Source organism: Melospiza melodia, chromosome W (genome assembly GCF_035770615.1).
Source record: "Melospiza melodia melodia isolate bMelMel2 chromosome W, bMelMel2.pri, whole genome shotgun sequence".
In the NCBI taxonomy this organism is placed as follows: Eukaryota; Metazoa; Chordata; class Aves; order Passeriformes; family Passerellidae; genus Melospiza; species Melospiza melodia.
This window is the reverse complement of record NC_086225.1, coordinates 34,440,961-34,449,140: the sequence shown is the minus strand read 5'-3', so window position 1 is coordinate 34,449,140 and position 8,180 is coordinate 34,440,961. Positions and strand designations below refer to the sequence as shown.

Below are 8,180 nucleotides of genomic sequence, written 5' to 3'. Positions count from 1 at the left end.
CTTCTTCCAGCTCTGTGTCCCATTCTGCGTTTAGTCCTCAGATCCACAGTGAGTATCCCTTCTAGCAGTGACGGTTTCTGCAGCACTGCAGTCCCCACCCCGTCCCCAGTGATTTCAGCTCCAGTCCCACAAGCTTTATTTAACTGCCAGCTCTTCACTTACACTTCCTGCTCAACATTTTCGCAGTAGTGCCACACAATACTACTTGTGCTTCTCAGGACAGGATCTTTGTTTTAGCTGTAGTTCTTGAGCTCAGATCACAGCCTTTACAGCAATTTCAATTCCAACCATGCAGTTCACCTCCCCTCTCCACAATCCCTATCCCAGCCCCACAGAGGTTTTACATCAAACCCTACCATATTTCTGTCTCCTCCAGCTCTGCTGTCTCAGCTCCAGCTCCTCAGCTTCCTACTGGCTGCAGCTAAAAGCTGCTCATGCTTCTCACTGCACCTTGGGGCTGTTCATAAGGCCACAAATCAGTTACTGCCATCATTTCAATTTCAGTGTCTCTAGAAGCTGTCCCATCCACCCACCCAGCCCTAAGTGGCAACCCTAAGTGGCATCCCAACTCTGGGGACACTGGAGGCCTGAAGCTCAACATCCACCCTCCCCCTCACCCTGGCTCTCTGCCCAGCACGTGCACAAAGGCCCCCTCACCTCCCCTCAGGCAGCTCCAGGGGCTGGGAAGAGCCACTGGACTCCTTCCTCCCCATCCCAAAAGGCACTCTTGGGTTGGTTCTTGGGCCCTAGAACCCTCTGAGCCCCCACACCCTCAGCCCCTCGTTGGTACCACAGGGCACGGGCTGGGAACCCCCAGGCATAACCTGCAGGCCCTGTGCTGCAGCTCCATGCCTTCCTCCCATGGCATTTATCTGGCCTCAGCATTTCCACCACTCCACATTGTTTTGGGCCTGACTCATGCCAAAATCATTATTCCACACCCTGGGGTTTTATGTCCCCACTGCTCTCACAACTGGTGTTTCAGCCCCAGTCCCACAACCCTTACCGAATTAACATGAGATATCCAGTAAAGAAAACAAATCAAACCAAAAAGATGTATTAAAACGGGCAATACTAAAATAACACAATTAAAAGAAAAACATTACAAGTAAAAACAAAATAAAGTAATAAAAATACAAAAAGCAAGCTTTATTCCTCGTATTCTGAACATTTCTTTAAATCCAGAAACCGCGAAGCGGCTACTTCCCAGTCCCCAGTGACAGCAGGCGGTGCCCCCCCCCCCACCGCGCCACTCCAGGCCCCACACCAGCCGCCGGCTACCCGAGCCACGCAGGGCGCGGCAGAAAGAACTGGACACGGCCGGCCCCCAGATACTGCCGCAGGCGTCGCGTCCGTGCTCACCAGCGCTCCCCGGATCAGCTGCCGCGGGGGTCCCGTCCTGGCGCAGCGCCGCTCCTCAGATCGCGCATCTGCAGCTCCCGTCTCTCCCAGCTTCACCGCCGAACTGACGCCACTGCCGCCCCAACGCACGCTATTTATGCCCCACGGGCGGACAGCCAGCCAATCACAACCCGAGGCAGCGCCTGCCGGCTCCACCAATCCCAGCCCGCCCATTCCCGCCGCGCTCTGCTCCGCGACTCCCCGCGGTCCCCTCAAGTGCTGCTCCCGCCGCCGCCATTGCTGTGGCCGCGTCCGCCCGCTCCCCGCCGCCTGCCCGTTTCCCTGGACCAGAACCTGATCCCGACCAGGACCTGAACTGGAAGCTCCCGGCCGCCCTTCCCGTCCGCAACAGCGCCTGCCGAGGCAGCGGCAGCAGGGACACTGCTCCGCCGGCTCCCAAAGTAGCAGTGGCAGGAGCGGCACCTCAGGCGTACGGGCGAGCGGGGCCAGTCTGACGGGTCAAGCCGCGACTGAGCGGGCTGAGATTGGCGGGACCGCTTCCGGTTTGAAAGGGCGGCTGTGATTGGACAGGGCGGACAGAGAAAGACGGGCCGTGATTGGCAGGCTTGGGAGCCGTCAGGCTGCGGCCCGTGGGAGCGTGGGGCGGAGCTCGGGCTGCCCGAAGGGCTCGCAGGCGGCGGCGGTGGCGGTCCCGCTCGCGAAACCCCCGTCCCCTTCTCCGGCCCTCTCTCGTGCCCAGATCCCGGCGAAAAGACCCCCGCAGAGCGCCTACCGGAGCGCCCCATCGGCACTCGGGGCAGGAGGCGGAGAGGAGTGTAGCCCGGGAGGGGTTCCGGGTCGTCTTTGCGACAGCAGCGCGGACCAGGGAGCGGCGGCGATTTGGTCAGGAGAGGGCTCGGGAGCGGGGAGGGCGTGCAGCGCCCGCTGCGGGCTCTGGGTGCCTCTTCTACCGCAGTGCTTCCGCTTCTGCGGGGACTTGGCCTGCCCCGCCTGGCCGAGATCAGCACCCTGGCCAAAGTTAAGTGCCCGCGTCCCCCTGCCCGCCCTCCGCCTGCTGCGGGCCCGCTGCTCACCCTCGTCGTCGGATGTTATAGATGATAAAACAATACTGGCTTTCACATTCATAGATTAGCTTTTTGCATTACAAGTATTTTGATGTGGTAAAACTTATACTTACTTTGAACTGCTTTGTATAGTGTAATATGCCAGTTTATGTATGCACTGTATATTTCATGTGAATAGTAGCGTGATAAATATATGGTAGGCAAAATGTTAAAATAGAAACTAAAATACTTCTATGTAACTAACTCAGAAAATGGTGTAAAGCAATTATTCTGTTTCTTATAACTGCAGACTGCCCCTACCAAGTGATAAGATAATAGTGACACAAAAAGCTTAAGCATCCAGGAAGGATTTATCGACTCTTACCAGTGTTATCAGGGAGTGTGAAGCAACAGGATAAAACTACAGGAAGAAATAAAATATGTAGACCTAATTTACAGAACGTTCTGCAGACAAGTCAGAGGTTAAAACCAAACAAGAGAGTTCCTGGAACATCAAAAAGTCAAAGGAATGTTTGAATAATGTGTAAGTTAATGAATATGCCTGTAACCTCAGCAATGTAACAGTATATAGTGAACATGTTTTTAAGCTACCTCTGTGCTCTTTGGCTGTGTGCTAAAAGCATCCCAGTGCTGGATTATTTTGTCCTTTTATCCTTTATTAAAATTTTAAAAATTATAAAGAGTGAACTCTGTTTATCACATCAGTGAAGCTTAAGCTGATCTGCATCCAGGTGTTTTGGGACCTGCTGGGGGAGGCCATCGAGGTAAGCGTGGGGCTACCGCAGTGGAGGCCAAGTATTTCAACACAATAGCATAATCAGCAACGTTAATTAATTTTGTATTCTTCATGCAAGCCTCAGCCTAAAGAACGCTACCAGCCTCTACTAGGATTAATAATACGCATAGTAAGTGTTACTAGTATTAATATTTAGGTAAGAACTGTTAGTGTTAACACTGGCAGTCAGTGTGTTAGCTGGTGTTTACTGTGAAGCTCTGCTCTCCCACAGTATGACAAGGTCCTGAAGCTGTCCTCAGGTGCGCAGTTAGGTGAGCACTGCTGTCCTTACCACGGTCCCCCGATGGAGCCACGCTCCAGAGACGGGCAGCAGTGACTCTGCAGAGGCCTTCCCAAGGTGACAGAGCTCGCCCTCCTTCCCATCTGCAGTCAGGGGATGTGAAGGCAACCATTGCTGTCCTCGGCTTCATCATCTCCAGTGCAGCCAAGCACAGTATAGACAATGAGTCTCTGTCAAGTGAGCTGCAGCAGCTGGGACTGCCCAAAGGCAGGGGAAGCCCTCAGGGTGGCACCATCAGCCAGACCTGCTGGGATGTTGCTGACAGTTCCCAGCCCTGCCTTCTTCACAGCCAGATGGAGGGCAGGCTGCCTGCTGTGCTGTCCTCCATCACCTCCCTTCTGTACCATCAGTCCCTGGGGGCTCCTCAGGTGCTTTGGTGAGGTTTGGCAGCTGCAGGTCTGGTGTGAGCAGAGGGATTCTTCTCTTGTCTCCCCTCATGAGCAAAGCATGCCAGCCAGCTGTGCTGTTTTACATGTGACTGACCCACAAAATTGCAGGAGACTGAGGACTCGTAACGGGTGCAGGACAGGTTCAAAAGCAACTTGGGACAAAACCTCTGTCTTTGTCAGTCCAAAGGGACAGCAGAGCTCACATCTGCTCACAATAATCCTCTGGGGAGTGGAGCAATGTCTGTATGGAAAGATGACTGGGGGTAAAATCAGTGGAAACCGAGAAGTTACATTTGTATCCTAACAGGAGCTATAATGGGACAGAAATTTTAGGGTAAAATACAGGTGCTGTTCCCAGGATGGAGCTGGGTTGGCATGCTCCACGATGATTCCCCATGCAACCATAAGGACCTGCTAAGGGTGGTGGAGTGGAGTGGGGCACCACAACCAGGCTCTGCCAAAATCTTTGCAGGGGCAGCAACTCCATGGTAATTTGAAGCTTATTAATTGCATAGCAAGGGCTATTTGGCATATGTAGGAACACTTTCCAACCTAGCGTCTGAAGACCAATTTAGAGGAGGCGCCTCTAAGTCGAAAGCCAGCCAGACCTTATGTTCTTAGCACCATTCATTTAGAAGAAATCCTGTGACATTTGCAAATTTAAGAGGTGACACCCCCATTCAGACCATGGCTCCTGGGTGCGAACAATAGCTCTTTACAACAGCAAGGAAATCTGCACGCCCTAGTGTCTCAAGGTCACTTCACCTGAGAGTCCAGAGACCCAAATCCAGCCAGAGTCCTAGTTCCCAAAAAACTTCTGCTATAAGAAATCCTTCAAAGTGTGCAATTCTAGGAGTGGAAATCCTACAGGAAACATGAGGCTTCAGGCTGCAAATGGGATCTCTTTTCCACACAATGGAAAACTCAGCAAGCCCTTCTGGCAAGACCAGTTCACAGGAGGCCCACAATTCTCAAGGGCCAGGCTTGAGAGATCCGACTCCATGGAAGCTTTAATCTGAGAAAAATCCTGTGATGTTGGTACTTTTAAAAGGCAGAATGGCACATTTAGACCCTGGCTGATGCTTTGGAGAGTGATTCTTTTACACAGTAAATAATGATTTCATTCCAATGTCTGTAGGTCACTTTGGAAACAGCCCCTGAAACCCAAGACCAAGAAGAGCCATACTTCATGACAGCTGCCATCTGGGAGGAATCCTATGACATTTGTGATTCAAGAAATTGAACCCAACATTTCAACAGCTGATATGCAGATGCAAAAGACTGCTGTTTTCCTGAGATAAGAAATACTCCAAACCTAACATTCTGAAGGAGTTCAGAATACACACCCAGGACTGTCATACCCCCCAAAGCGCTACCTCCTGGCAGATTGTCTCTATGGTAAACCCTGTCACACTAGAAATGTTAGGAAGCAGAATCCAAACTACAGCACAAGCACCTGTAAGGAAAAGGTACCTCTGTTCATGAGATAGAACCCTTTCTGTTCCCTTCAGCCCCTGCAGCTGTTCTCATGCTTTCAGGGCACTTGATTGGTTCATTCCTAGATAAAACTTATGTCTTTATTTTCAAAGCTATTACCCATCTCTAGTCAGAGTTTCCTACATTCCTGTATACAAATAAGTGGATAGAGAGAGGGTTTCTTTCCAAATGAATTTAGAGATAAATTCCTTTTCTTTGCCAATACCTATAAAAATGAAAACCTTGACAGGTTTTAGTATTCTACACCCACCCCTCCCTGTGAAATTTATGGCAGTTTTGGGTCCCTCTGGGAGACGACATCCAGCATGTCATGCTGGACTGTTCTAGAGAGTAATTTTCAAATGTAAGCTTAGCAAAGTTTGAATTGACTTGTCCAGAGAAAACACCTGCAAGTGAACACCTACACCTGCCTACAAAGAGCTAACAAGCCCCTGGCAGCTGCCAGCATCAAAGCACAGTGGATGTTTCTAATACAGGGTAAGGATAACAATATCACCTTCTGTTCTCTCCAGCTTCTTTTCCCTGCAGTCATATTTGCTTCTTATGATTTTTTTAGTCTCTGTATCTTCTTGGACAGCACCGAGCCCGACGACAAGGATACGAGAGCCTTTCCCTGCCGTGCGGAGAGAACCAGGAAAACAGTTAAAATAAGAACAGGGCAGTTTGAAATTCATACTTGTAACAAAAGCAGCGCCTAACCAACAGAACAGAAATAAACAAAGCATGATACCTCCCTGGGGACAGTAGACTTACAAACTCTCCAGGATTTACAATTCCAGCGACCAACCCCTTCAGGACAGCAGCCAAGTGTCCCGTGGGGTGGTGCTGCACCAAAGAACCATCTGAGAGGTTCCAAAGAGTGAAATGCACAATATTTTGCAAAGACAAAAAATCTTGCAAAATAACAAAAATACAATAGATGTAAACTACAGGGCAAGAGTACAAGTGTTACCTTTGGGAGCTGGAACCATCCAGGTGAGCACCTGATAACTGGATCCTCACCAGAGTTTGAACCCTTCAGGACACAGAAGTGTTTTCCCCAGAAATTTCACAGACTGAGTTTTGACAGAAGCACGCTCGCCGGATCCTCAGAAACGTCGCCCATTCTCCAGGTGTCTGGAGAGAACTGCAAATGACTCTCACGTAGTTGGAGCTAGTTCTGTAAGGTCTCAGGGTGAATTTCACCAGATGCAACTGAATTGGGCAACTCCCAGTGAGACAGAAGGAACCCAAAGCTTGTTTTACCCAAACCTTGGGTAAGCACAGCTCCAGCAAATACTGAGGAAACAGACATAACAGGGTAAAAATAATAAAACTATTGCTTTTTCTTTAATCTTGTCTTTTTTTTTTTTATTCAGATGAGCAAAACAATGAAGGAGAAGGTGAAAAACTCACCATTACTGAACATTTCATCATCTGTAAGCTGAGCATCCTTAGCATAGAGGACTCCAGAGTTAAAATTCACTGATCCCTGGGAAATAAAACCAAATATATGACAAACAGTCAAACAGAAGGCATAAAAATTTGTTTCCTCTACGGACTTTCAAGTATGTATCTTTGTATATATCCTACACATTACAACATACACTTTATACCATCTCCTAATATATAATAATTTACCTTTAAACTTTGATAGTATAGTGTGGAGAAATGGCTCCATGACAGAGGTCACACAGACATTCGCTTGTTAGCCGACCAGGAGCTGGGAAAGTACCGAACACAGGTAGTTTGAGTTTTGCACCTGCAAGATAGCGTGTGCCTGGGCCTAGCTGGGTAGGATAACAAGTAGACAGAGAGACGTGGGAAATAGGGAATGTAGGCCCAAAGGAATGAGGAAGAGTTGATGGTATAGTTTAACCAATAGATCGCTTGGCTTACAGAATATTCATAAGCTTATTATGTGCTGTATAAGTGTCTGATACTCTCTGCAATAAACATAGCTTGCTGATCTCATATTGAGTGTCCGAGTCTTCCCTCACCCAAGAGTATAGCATAAAATTATTAACTAAAATTGGTGATCTATTATTATTAAGTTGTGCTTAAAGTTATTTTTGCTGTCATGTTCAAAACAATTTTTTTTTTTTTTTTACTGTAATGAATGAGCAATTGATCTCAAAGTCATCACAAGCCCATCAAAAAAACAAAGCTCTATTCACCGGGCAGGTCTGTGAGCTAGAGGGTAGTTAGGCTTGTACTTACCTCTTGCTCTTCATGAACAAATAAATCAATAAATCCTGTAAACAAAACCAGGATCTTTAGCCCACTCCTATTAAAGATTCAACAAGATTTGTGTTTAGAAGTTTAGATTTGAAATGGCCAGTTCAATGGATAAATAAAGACAGTTTAAGTAGTATTACTTTACTCTTATTATTATTATTATTGGTATTAGTATTATCAGCTACTGGAAGAAACAAACCAGTACTATCTATACTTAATTACTTCTATTTCCAGAAAATAATAAAGAAAAAGAACCAAACCAAAAAAAGTCACTTCCTACCTTTTGTATCTCAGGATGATGAATTTCTCTTGGGCACTTCTCCAATTTATCAAGACTCATAGCACTGAAAGGCAAACAAAACAGTGCTTTATAGAAGGCCAAGTGCACGTTTCAAGGCTGAACCACCAACTGATTGCAGTGACAGCAGTTACAACATGAATCGTTCCCAGAGCCTCTGTTCAATGGAATGGAATGTTTTGCGGAACTGCCATTTCTTTCCCAAAATACTAACTTCCAACACTTCCTAAACTTATTTTGCATTTTAAAAACAGAAATTAGTAAGACTCTGTGTGGA

General features: G+C 47.8%; 2 long non-coding RNA genes across 2 annotated transcripts; both read right to left on the bottom strand.

Annotated features, from left to right (window-relative positions):
* Positions 1–2,757: 2,757 nt before the first annotated feature.
* On the bottom strand, positions 2,758–5,924 carry LOC134431456 (uncharacterized). Its single transcript, XR_010030981.1, has 2 exons — positions 5,885–5,924; positions 2,758–5,048 (listed from the first exon to the last, which is right to left on the bottom strand). It is a non-coding gene; the product is annotated as an uncharacterized LOC134431456 (long non-coding RNA).
* LOC134431457 (uncharacterized) lies at positions 5,921–6,995 on the bottom strand. Its single transcript, XR_010030982.1, has 3 exons — positions 6,784–6,995; positions 6,341–6,666; positions 5,921–6,001 (listed from the first exon to the last, which is right to left on the bottom strand). It is a non-coding gene; the product is annotated as an uncharacterized LOC134431457 (long non-coding RNA).
* Positions 6,996–8,180: the final 1,185 nt, after the last annotated feature.